Source organism: Ornithodoros turicata, unplaced genomic scaffold (assembly GCF_037126465.1).
Source record: "Ornithodoros turicata isolate Travis unplaced genomic scaffold, ASM3712646v1 Chromosome86, whole genome shotgun sequence".
Taxonomy (NCBI): Eukaryota; Metazoa; Arthropoda; class Arachnida; order Ixodida; family Argasidae; genus Ornithodoros; species Ornithodoros turicata.
In genome coordinates, this window is record NW_026999394.1 from 257,040 (window position 1) to 270,515 (window position 13,476).

The 13,476-nt window shown below is 46.1% G+C and overlaps 1 protein-coding gene across 6 annotated transcripts in view; it reads right to left on the reverse strand.

Moving 5' to 3' along the window:
- Window positions 1–13,476, reverse strand: part of LOC135374606 (uncharacterized) — a 66,888-nt gene that overhangs the window by 38,941 nt on the left and 14,471 nt on the right. The window lies entirely within an intron of this gene.

Consider the following 13,476-nt stretch of genomic DNA (forward strand, 5'->3'; position numbering starts at 1 on the left):
ACCCCCGGGCAAGAATTTCATCGTTTTAACCCTCCCACACTGGAACCAAGAAGCGTGGGATACGTAGCCGAAGGTTAAACTATCTGTTCTCGGGGCTATTCGTGCGGTCGCGACCCTCCGTAACATCGACGATTGTGTGGACGTTACATAAAACGATATACTGGCCACAGTAGACGACACGTATCAACGACGACTAAGTGCGCGTGGCCCATTTCTAACGCTAGTGTACGTCACCCTACGTCACATGGTATATGCTTGGGGTAGTTGGTACCTTGGCGAGGTTGACATAATGCAGTGTTATGAACAAGGGTCAAACACGAAGGGGAAAATACAACCACACACACGTTTTCCTTCAATGTTGATGTTTGTGAAAAAAAAAAAATTGGGATCGACTTAAGTCGTCACGCGACAAATTCGGCTACTCCCATAAACGGACCCCCACCAAACTTAAGAAGGAATGGAAAAGGAAAACAACGCAATTTTCGCGAAAACTGTGGGCCAAAGGCCAAGTCATCGGTTAACGTTACGCAGAATGAGTCACACGGTTTTACGCTTAGTCGACAGACTCCCACGCGCAGCGCTGAATAAATGTCACAAGCTCTGCCAAGGCAGCATCCCTCTTGTCAGGTGGCTAACGATCGAGCACTTTTAAGCCTTAACCGCATGCGGCGGTTTCTCGACGGAAAGACGGCCAACTTTCCCACCGGCATGACAACTCGAAGGAAAAACGGCGGGATGAACCGCATGCACAGATTTCCACTGTGGCGGACGGTGGCGCCCTAGCGGCCGTTTCGTTAGTCCGTGTTAAATTTTGACTTCAAATTAACCGATAAATATTCTCCTACACACAGAAAAGTTAGAGTGACACACAGAACAAGTTCTTGAAGTCAAAGCATATTCGCGAAGCAACCGTTAAAAAATGCGCCCTCAGACAGCAGCGGGCGGGCGAGACCGTGCCTTCCCACTTCCAAGGTTAGCCATACGAGCATCCGAAATGCCCGCCACTGGTACGGCATGTCCGCTCATGGAACGATAGCGCGTGAAGCAGTGCTATTGGCAGCCGTCGAGCGGCCGCTTCCGCTCCTCGCCGAATTTTTCTGTTACCAGTGGGCGCGTTAGGTTCGTGCTCCGGGAACATTCCCTCTTTCAGGGGATCACTTAACACCTCCGAAGTGACTTCCGGTGCACGTTCCCGGGTGCACCCTGCGCACCCCTTCTTCGGAGCCGGGGAGCCTGGGAACGCTGGGGAAGAGCGAGGCCAGTTCCGGAGCGTGACGCATGTTCCGGTGTACTGCCTTTCGAAATGGCGCAACCGTTGGAACCACTGATCTCGATTGTAAAAGGCTGGATCGCGGATAGGGAGCGCGAGCGTGAAGAAACCGGCCGCCATCTTACGGTGCTCACAACAGTCGCCGCAGCGATCATGGCAACTTCTTGCAATTACGGTCGTACCAACCGTACTGGCAAGGTTACAGGGCCTAAATTTATACAGGTGAGTCACTCTTTATCGAGGAATAAATAGGCGTTCATTCTGTATATTTAGTTGACCATTATGAAGTGTTTTTTTGTCCAAAACGAGCACTGGATGCAGGTTGCTTAATCGCTCTTCCGACGTTCAATCGAGCACACTTGCATTTTACCCGGCGGCAAATACAGTTTGAATGCATAATATGCTTGAAAGAACACGTTACACTACACAGGTAGTGTTGTCATCAATATATGTGCGAGCACTCGAGCGCTTTTTTGCATGCATTGCTAGCATGGTACACGGTGTTCTCTGCGGAAGCAAGTGCCACATTCATTTCTTTGAATTACCTTCACGCGCAAGTTCGGTATTACGTCATAATGAGACCACGATTGTCACCTTTTTTCATGTATTGGTATTCTTTTGTGCCTTGGTTTGATTTGTGACAAAGAATCCTACATAACGGTGGTGTGGCGCGACTTGAATAACGCCTTTGTCTGAGCTGTATCGTCAGCTTGTTACGATAGTAATAATTTGTAGCGTGTCGCGCTATTTGAAGCAGTTTTTAAGGCAAAAGTGGTCTCTCAATACAGGTTTCGTCATGAGGGCTACCCAGTGAATAATCTGTGTAGTGTGATACGGCTGGGTGTACAGATAAGTGTCACGTTCCTCATCCACTGGTTTCTACTTTACAGGAAGGAACAACCTCAGTGCACGCACTGTGGTTAGCCTCTCTCAGTTTTGCATATTTTCTTACATGTTCACATCAGAAATACACCTTACACTTTAGGCTCCTTCACCCAGCAATATAATAATTAGATATTATTATTCTTTTTAGAATAGTTTTTCATCTTTTTAATTTTTAGAAGATACACGGATTGTAAACCATGTTTTAAACTGATGTTTTAACATTTGTCCAATACATTTATTAAACAACATATTCATTTTTAAGTGGTTGCACCCAAATCAATGTTCTGATGTATTATTTCCTTTGTTGTCGATGCACCATAAAAATTGGAGTAATCATCATCAATGCAGGTTACTTCACAGCTGCCTCGACATACTCAAGAAATGGGTGCAGAACCTGCGTAATGCCCACAAACTTTGACTACCACAGCACCTCCAGAAAGTAAAGGCATATGTGTCACGTGGGATTTTTAAAGGCGTTCACAGTATATAATACCTTGTATTAACTGTTGTAGATGTAAGCCGTCTCTACAGTACACTCTCAGAAATTAAAACCGTGATAATTGTTTCAGTTAATAGGCATGCACATATACGCTATAAGAAAATTATTTCGTGAGAATGCACTTCTCTGGCTACTGGTGTTGTTTACATCTACTGTTGATCACATTCATTTATCACGTATTATATTCTTATATATACTATTATGTTAACACATATTTGATCACATTAAATTCAAAATTCATCATATATAAGAAAATACCAGGAGGGAAGTTGCTATTCATTGCTCATTCTAACCTAAAATTGAGTGCTACAAATTTAGAGAGAGTACCTGTCCATTGTCATTCCTAAAATATATATTGTCATTGTAGCAAGGTCATAAAACAATAAATGTAGTCTTTTGTGACCTCCCTGCACGTTCATTGTATCCTGAAACGCATAAGTGCAAGAAATAACTCGAATAAACTTGATGTCGTATATACTTGATATAAAATGTTGAATAATATAATGTATGATATAAAATGCTGAATAAACTTGAACTTGTATATTCTCTTTACTCACCATCAGTGGTCTTCTTTACAAAAGCATATCGTGTTAGATTTTTTTTGTTTACGTTTCACAGACTGGGTACACGAGGGCCAAAATGACAAAATCACAACTGTTTCAAGCTCCAAATCGTCCTGCTGCAATTATCCTGTTGCAGACCATACGTGTGTAGTGCAAGAAGGCCCTTGCACATCAAAATGTAAGATGGGAGTCACAGTTAATGCAAAGTGGTTCCTATGAGAGACTTCGATGCTGAACAAAATTGTGCAAACTGCGGAAGGTGCCATAGAAGATATTCAGAAAGCGTGTCTGGTCTCACAACGGTGTTACGACGCTCTCTATTAGATGACGATGATACTCATTGGAGTTTCAGATGTGCAGCTGCATTTTTTCGAACATGCTCCACATAACAAGCATGACAAAGTCAGCACTGGATAGCAGGCCCCTGTTCCTAAGCAGCGTTGCTCACGCTGCAGTTGTATTCAGCAAAAGCATGTGAGTACTCGAGAAGGGCATTCAGTTTGGCACAACCGCGCCTGCAAATAATCAACAAATGAAGGAAGAAACAAACAAACATAGAAGGGCTGTACTTCAAAAAGAGGTAAATCCTGCGTCTCAAGGAGGTGTTACCACTTTTAAGTAACTTAATTGATTAAGCTTACATCACTACCTGATTAACTGTCCTAACGAGCGTGTTCTAATTGCGTGAAGCAATTAGATCACGCTCACAACGTATTTGGGCTGCTTCGGTGTGTCCATATTTGTGAGGCAAAGCACCGCAGTCGTTCACTAAAAGACACTTTCTGCGGCGGTGCTTGATATAAATCATACGAAACCGATACACGGCTAAAACAACGGCTCTGATTCTACAGAACGATCTCTTTCTGCCATGCGAGTATATCCTTTCCCGGACCGTTCTTTATGGAACAATTTTTGTCCAGAACGCAGCACGGGATATTACATACATGGTGGTTGTTAACCTCACATCGTTTCTTGTTGAAATATTGGCTGGGAAACGTACTGTAGTACAATCCCCAGCGCTGCACTGTTGTGACGGTCTAGTTTCGGAATGCAAAACATAACGTAATTAAGAATCGAACGGCAGGACACCTGTGAAACACTGTTAGGATACATCAGTATACTGGCACCTTACAAAAGTGTGTGATGACAAGCAACGATCAACGCCTGCAGCGCTATAAATACTCACAATCTCCGTTGCCTCCCATTGTTTTCTATGGGCGCACACTGCGCTTTAGGGCCTCCCAGCATGGCGGCCCGAATGCACGCCTCTCCCCCGCGAGCCCCTCTCCCATGCGCCATCCAGCCTTTATACATAGAGATCTGTGCGCGTGACGTGCATAAGAGCAATGCCGCACGTGACTTGTGCATGCCTGTTTGCGCGATAGTTGATTGTCGCGTGCTAGCATTTGTCCATTATGATGTTTTTGAGTAGCAATCACGCGTTATGTAGACTAAAATGCAGAGTAGCGTCAATGTAAACACAGGTATCACGACGCAGCCTTCTGTTCAGTACACTCATGAACAAAAACACCTCTCTGCATTCCCAGCAACGGCACGGTCCTCCGCTCCACTTTGCCCATTGGGGACGTCATGCTCACGTGACGGCTGACGTACATAGAGGATCCTTGGGGCAAGGAGTATGCGAAGGAGAAAAACGAAACCGGATGTCTTCAGAGGAGTATTTTTTATTCGATATCTCGAAAACCACGCCGTTTTGTGAGCTGACACTTTCCACCCAGCATGTAAGCCTCCGTGGCAGTTGGAAAAAATCAACTTCCGGTTTTCCCGGACTGTCCCTTTAAGGCGGTGTCACACTGGGCCGACAACCGACAGAACCTGTCGACTGACATCCAAAGGCGTCGTGTCTGCGAACCAGTCACATTGCACATACAAAAGACGGTCGACACAGACATTCGTATGTCGGCCGTCGCCGAATGCCGCTATCGACGGACCCTCCTGACAAACAAGCTTGGCACACTGAATGACAGCGACAACCGACAAGTCCCTTCTTTCAACATGGCGTCCCGAATAAGCCTTTTGGGAAAAGTACGGCGAATTCTCGTTGTTTACACTTGGTAGTCATTATCACGAACATACGAGACCAACACAGACGCAGGTGTATCTCATTCCTTGACGCTATGTCTCCCCTGCTTCAGTTCACCTTAGAAGGCTTTGCAATGCGCTTTCCGTGGCGTATTCGGCCCTTGGTGATTGCGTCAGGTGAAGTGGGATTGTGTGCGCTGACATGTGTGTTGTTTACGTTCATGGACCCCTATTCCGTTTTGGGATTCGTCAACGGTGCTCCGAGTGGTGACCTCATAATTATTCTATGTACGCTTCGATACCCCACCCGACGGGGGACTCCTAGGTTGAACTTCTGGACAATCGGACTCCACAACCGCAAGTTCAATTTCTCCCGTCTTACTGTTCTCCTTCAACCAGCGAGCTTGTCCTCCAAGCTGAGTTTGTTACAATACTTCATGTTCCAGCATAACTAGTAGAGTGTTTGTAATAAATTATGCTACCGATACGAGTGTGTGACTGGATTACTCAATGATCGGGTGACCTGCATGTCCTGCTTTTAAAATAGTTGCTGTTGTTAAGTAAATACAAATACTTCTACCATTTAATACCGTTCGTGAATAGGCCAAGCCACAATCTATGCCTGAAAAAAAAGGAAAAAAAAACCTTTTCGTGCAGTATGTGTCTGTTGTCGGCGGTATACTTTGAGCAACGATCAAACCATTGACATCGTCAGACATTGTCTGTCTTCCGATTTTGTCATCCAAATGTATCATACAGAAGCGACATTTTGTCGAATTGCGTCTGTCGCTGTCGGTCGGCGCAGTGTCACAGCTGTGCTTTGCAATACAAAGTATGGTGACAACGTCTGTCTTCCGTCGGCGCCATGTCAGTGTCAGTGTCATGTCGGTCCAGTGTGACAGCGCCTTTAGAGTGAGACGGAGCGGAGCATAACGACACGAATCATCAGCCACTGCTGGTGAGTTCATAGTTCGACGGCACTCGGTGAAACGCGATGCGTCAGCAGCCGTCGGGGGAGCAGAGCAATGCTCAACATCTGGCGCCGGCCACCGAGCTGTGCACGGCGTGAGCTCTGGTGGGCTCGCGTTTCTCATGCAGGAAGGAAACACAAGGAGCGGCTCTCCGCACCAGGCTAGCGTAGCCACCCTCTAGCGGTCGCTCGAGTCAACATCGCCCATTGCTTCCTGTCCACCACGTGATCCCCTCTAAAGTTTCGGTTTTGCGATACTTTGTTTCTCGCGCTGCTCTCCGTATGATTTTGCTTTTTGAAAGTAATTTATTGTGAACTACAGCTCGCATTGTCTGCTCTGCTGGCGCCATGCTGTCTGGAGGGTCACGTGAGCGGTCATGTGGTAGACAGGACTGTACCAGAATACAATTCGAAGCCGGATACGCTCGTGCCGATTGAAAACTGTCGGAAGGGTCGCTCCTTGTGTTTCCTTCCTCCATGGCATTTTTCATTATGGCGTCGCCCATTGTCATTGTCCTGGACTCTCTGTTAATTTGTTTTGCCCACACCGGCCTTGTGATTACAAAAATGTTTAACTAGATCCTATGGGAGTTGTATAGAAATGCCTAGATAAAGCAGATTGAATTTCTACAGGAATACTGTACAGTTTTCATGTACTCTTAAATATATTTTCTATAGATAATTGGTGACTGGTTTCTATAGAATCTGGATACAGGCGAGTGGATACAAATCCTATACAAAGCAGTTAGGAACTGTAAAGAAACTGAATAGAGATTGAATTGAGTAGCTGTCCGGGAATTCTATACATTTCTTGTTCGATGTATATACACCACGTATACATTGTCTTTATTTGTGATGCTTGGTGTTTGACTGCATAGCCCTGAGGAACATGCAACATTGACGATGTTGTAAGGTAAAACACACTCAGATTTATTTACATTTTATGTACAAAATTACTGTTGTGAGTGGCCAACAATGTAAATAATTTGAGTTTTTCAATTTTGTTCTGAAAGTTATTATTTTCCTTTTCACTAATTTATTTTGTGAAAATAAATCAATTTGATAGCTGCAAAGACAGTTACTGAGTGTTGTGCGGGTATTGAGCTACGTAAGGTGAGAAGATACATTTCGATAGGGGATATGTCTCTATTGAGAATGGATACAGAATATATACATTCTGGATTCGGATGTCTGCACAGAAAATAAATTAATTTGATAGCTGCAGAGCCTGTTACTGATAGTGCGCAGGTATCTAGCTACATAATGGTGAGAAAATATATGTTTCATGGAGGATTTAAATCTATAAATAATGGATACAGAATATATACATACTGGATTTGTATGTTTCTATAGAAAACATATAGAACCCACTAATTAAGCTCCCTATATAGATCCTATGCAGTTTTTAACTACAAGATAGACACTGGATACGCTAGGTAGGCATTCTATAAAACCCCTATAGAAACTAGAAATTCATTTTCGTAAGGGATGTCACCCGCGGAAACTGGTCTATAGAATACACGACCGATGGTCTATAGACGCGCGACTTTCTTCTTCAACTGAATGTGCACGTTGGGGGTCCCAACCCTATTACAGCAGTACAAGCAAACACAATGGGAAAACGGATTGTTTTCCGTCGGATTCCAGCACGCGTGTACAGTTGCCAGGTATGACCGCTTTCCCTATACGAAGTGAGAAAACCTTTTATAGCTTTTTCGTTAGATTATGACCCCGGTAGGATTAAGATGAGGAAGAGTGGCGTAGCGATAGGTTCCTGTAGGCGCGGAGTGATGGCGAAGACTACGTCTGACTCTAAACCAACTTCTAAAACGCGGGTGCTTCTCAACGCTGGTGCGGGCGCCTAAGAGCTGCGTTCCAAAATGACACACATTTAGCCACCATGAGTTTGTGACATCATGGCATTCTTCCTGACCCACATGAAAATGAAGGGAAGCGAATTCGACCCGCACATTTAGATATGGCAAAGAAAATGTGCAAAGAATGCCTACGAGAAGACTGTAGAAGTGTTCCTTTTATTTTCCTTATATTTTATGGGGGGAAAAAGGTCCCTGGTTGTGTGGGCAGAAAAATGGTCCCCCAGGCTCCTGCGCATCCAAAAATACGAGGGTATGGTTGCCGATAACTGATGAAACACGTCACAGCCGACCGAGTTTTACCATTCGCTCTCCCCATTTGTTGAAAAAGGAGGCATAGACCTTTTCTCATATGTTAATAGATAATAACATCTCCAAGCGAATGTAATCGCTTTTATGTTCACCATGTATGAATGGAATGCGGCTTTTATTCTTCATAAACATCGATGTTAATTAAGAAACCTGTGTCCCCCAATTTTTAAAAATCAGGAGGGTGTATGACAGCATTTGGTCGGCTAGGATCAGTTTCATGGAGTTTCCAGAGTGACTGCTCTATTTTTGTGCACACGGAACCCCGTTGGACCATTATTTCCGCCCACGCAACCAGGGACCATTTTTTTCGGGACCCGAGAACGCCCCACGGGGTACAAGGTTCTAGAGTTTCCCGCCAAATCCACACGAAGTGGACTTGAGAAGAAAATTAATGTCAGCCGTCAAACGTACACGTGTCACAAAATAAGCTATTTTTGTGTACACGGAACCCCGTTGGACCATTGTTTCCGCCCACGAAACCAGGGACTATTTTTTTCGGGACCCGAGAACGCCCCACGGGGTACAAGGTTCTACAGTTTCCCGCCAAATCCACACGAAGTGGACATGAGAAGAAAATTAATGTCAGCCGTCAAACGTACACGTGTCACAAAATAAGCTATTTTTGTGTACACGGAACCCCGTTGGACCATTGTTTCCGCCCACGAAACCAGGGACTATTTTTTTCGGGACCCGAGAACGCCCCACGGGGTACAAGGTTCTAAAGTTTCCCGCCAAATCCACACGAAGTGGACATGAGAAGAAAATTAATGTCAGCCGCCAAACGTACACGTGTCACAAAATAAGCTATTTTTGTGTACATGGAACCCCGTTCGACCATTATTTCCGCCCACGAAACCAGGGACTATTTTTTTCGGGATCCGAGAACGCCCCACGGGGTACAAGGTTCTAGAGTTTCCCGCCAAATCCACACGAAGTGGACATGAGAAGAAAATTAATGTCAGCCGTCAAACGTACACGTGTCACAAAATAAGCAATTTTTGTGTACACGGAACCCCGTTGGACCATTGTTTCCGCCACGCAACCAGGGACCATTTTTTACGGGACCCGAGAACGCCCCACGGGGTACAAGGTTCTAGAGATTCCAACCACGTCCACACGAAGTGGACATGAGAAGAAAATTAATGTCAGCCGTCAAACGTACACGTGTCACAAAATAAGCTATTTTTGTGTACACGGAACCCCGTTGGACCATTGTTTCCGCCACGCAACCAGGGACCATTTTTTTCGGGACCCGAGAACGCCCCACGGGGTGCAAGGTTCTAGAGTTTCCCGCCAAATGCACACGAAGTGGACAGGAGACGAAAATTAATGTCAGTCGTCAAACGTACACGTGTCACAAAATAAGCTATTTTTGTGTACACGGAACCCCGTTGGACCATTGTTTCCGCCACGCAACCAGGGACCATTTTTTTCGGGACCTGAGAACGCCCCACGGGGTGCAAGGTTCTAGAGTTTCCCGCCAAATGCACACGAAGTGGACATGAGAAGAAAATTAATGTCAGCCGTCAAATGTACACGTGTCACAAAATAAGCTATTTTTGTGTACATGGAACCCCGTTGGACCATTGTTTCCGCCACGCAACCAGGGACCATTTTTTTCGGGACCCGAGAACGCCCCACGGGGTGCAAGGTTCTAGAGTTTCCCGCCAAATGCACACGAAGTGGACATGAGAAGAAAATTAATGTCAGCCGTCAAACGTACACGTGTCACAAAATAAAGCTATTTTTGTGTACACGGAACCCCGTTGGACCATTGTTTCCGCCACGCAACCAGGGACCATTTTTTTCGGGACCCGAGAACGCCCCACGGGGTACAAGGTTCTAGAGTTTCCCGCCAAATCCACACGAAGTGTACATGAGAAGAAAATTAATGTCAGCCGTCAAACGGCACACGTGTCACAAAATAAGCTATTTTTGTGTACACGGAACCTCGTTGGACCATTGTTTCCGCCACGCAACCAGGGACCATTTTTTTCGGGACCCGAGAACGCCCCACGGGGTACAAGGTTCTAGAGTTTCCCGCCAAATCCACACGAAGTGGACATGAGAAGAAAATTAATGTCAGCCGTCAAACGTAAACGTGTCACAAAATAAGCTATTTTTGTGTACACGGAACCCCGTTGGACCATTGTTTCCGCCCACGAAACCATGGACTATTTTTTTCGGGACCCGAGAACGCCCCACGGGGTACAAGGTTCTAGAGTTTCCCGCCAAATCCACACGAAGTGGACATGAGAAGAAAATTAATGTCAGCCGTCAAACGTAAACGTGTCACAAAATAAGCTATTTTTGTGTACACGGAACCCCGTTGGACCATTGTTTCCGCCCACGAAACCAGCGACTATTTTTTTCGAGACCCGAGAACGCCCCACGGGGTACAAGGTTCTAGAGTTTCCAGCCAAGTCCACACCAAGTGGACATGAGAAGAAAATTAATGTCAGCCGTCAAACGTACACCTGTCACAAAATAAGCTATTTTTGTGTACACGGAACCCCGCTGGACCATTATTTCCGCCCACGAAACCAGGGACTATTTTTTTCGGGACCCGAGAACGCCCCACGGGGTACAAGGTTCTAGAGTTTCCCGCCAAATCCACACGAAGTGTACATGAGAAGAAAATTAATGTCAGCCGTCAAACGCACACGTGTCACAAAATAAGCTATTTTTGTGTACACGGAACCCCGTTGGACCATTGTTTCCGCCCACGAAACCAGGGACTATTTTTTTCGGGACCCGAGAACGCCCCACGGGGTACAAGGTTCTAGAGTTTCCCGCCAAATCCACACGAAGTGGACATGAGAAGAAAATTAATGTCAGCCGTCAAACGTACACGTGTCACAAAATAAGCTATTTTTGTGTACACGGAACCTCGTTGGACCATTGTTTCCGCCACGCAACCAGGGACCATTTTTTTCGGGACCCGAGAACGCCCCACGGGGTACAAGGTTCTAGAGTTTCCCGCCAAATCCGCACGAAGTGGACATGAGAAGAAAATTAATGTCAGCCGTCAAATGTACACGTGTCACAAAATAAGCTATTTTTGTGTACACGGAACCCCGTTCGACCATATTTCCGCCCACGAAACCAGGGACTATTTTTTTCGGGACCCGAGAACGCCCCACGGGGTACAAGGTTCTAGAGTTTCCCGCCAAATCCACACGAAGTGGACATGAGAAGAAAATTAATGTCAGCCGTCAAACGTACACGTGTCACAAAATAAGCTATTTTTGTGTACACGGAACCCCGTTCGACCATATTTCCGCCCACGAAACCAGGGACTATTTTTTTCGGGACCCGAGAACGCCCCACGGGGTACAAGGTTCTAGAGTTTTCCGCCAAATCCACGCGAAGTGGACATGAGAAGAAAATTAATGTCAGCCGTCAAACGTAAACGTGTCACAAAATAAGCTATTTTTGTGTACACGGAACCCCGTTGGACCATTGTTTCCGCCACGCAACCAGGGACCATTTTTTTCGGGACCCGAGAACGCCCCACGGGGTACAAGGTTCTAGAGTTTTCCGCCAAATCCACGCGAAGTGGACATGAGAAGAAAATTAATGTCAGCCGTCAAACGTAAACGTGTCACAAAATAAGCTATTTTTGAGTACACGGAACCCCGTTGGACCATTGTTTCCGCCCACGAAACCAGGGACTATTTTTTTCGGGACCCGAGAACGCCCCACGGGGTACAAGGTTCTAAAGTTTCCCGCCAAATCCACATGAAGTGGACATGAGAAGAAAATTAATGTCAGCCGTCAAACGTACACGTGTCACAAAATAAGCTATTTTTGTGTACACGGAACCCCGTTGGACCATTGTTTCCGCCACGCAACCAGGGACCATTTTTTTCGGGACCCGAGAACGCCCCACGGGGTACAAGGTTCTAGAGTTTCCCGCCAAATCCACACGAAGTGGACATGAGAAGAAAATTAATGTCAGCCGTCAAACGTACACGTGCCACAAAATAAGCTATTTTTGTGTACACGGAACCCCGTTGGACCATTGTTTCCGCCACGCAACCAGGGACCATTTTTTTCGGGACCCGAGAACGCCCCACGGGGTACAAGGTTCTAGACTTTCCCGCCAAATCCACGCGAAGTGGACATGAGAAGAAAATTATTGTCAGCCGTCAAACGTACACGTGTCACAAAATAAGCTATTTTTGTGTACACGGAACCCCGTTGGACCATTGTTTCCGCCCACGAAACCAGCGACTATTTTTTTCGGGACCCGAGAACGCCCCACGGGGTACAAGGCTCTAGAGTTTCCCGCCAAATCCACACGAAGTGGACATGAGAAGAAAATTAATGTCAGCCGTCAAACGTAAACGTGTCACAAAATAAGCTATTTTTGACTACACGGAACCCCGTTGGACCATTGTTTCCGCCCACGAAACCAGGGACTATTTTTTTCGGGACCCGAGAACGCCCCACGGGGTACAAGGCTCTAGAGTTTCCCGCCAAATCCACGCGAAGTGGACATGAGAAGAAAATTAATGTCAGCCGTCAAACGTACACGTGCCACAAAATAAGCTATTTTTGTGTACACTGAGCCCCGTTGGACCATTGTTTCCGCCACGCAACCAGGGACCATTTTTTTCGGGACCCGAGAACGCCCCACGGGGTACAAGGTTCTAGAGTTTCCCGCCAAATCCACACGAAGTGTACATGAGAAGAAAATTAATGTCAGCCGTCAAACGGCACACGTGTCACAAAATAAGCTATTTTTGTGTACACGGAACCTCGTTGGACCATTGTTTCCGCCACGCAACCAGGGACCATTTTTTTCGGGACCCGAGAACGCCCCACGGGGTACAAGGTTCTAGAGTTTCCAGCCAAGTCCACACGAAGTGGACATGAGAAGAAAATTAATGTCAGCCGTCAAACGGCACACGTGTCACAAAATAAGCTATTTTTGTGTACACGGAACCTCGTTGGACCATTGTTTCCGCCCACGAAACCAGGGACTATTTTTTTCGGGACCCGAGAACGCCCCACGGGGTACAAGGCTCTAGAGTTTCCCGCCAAATCCACGCGAA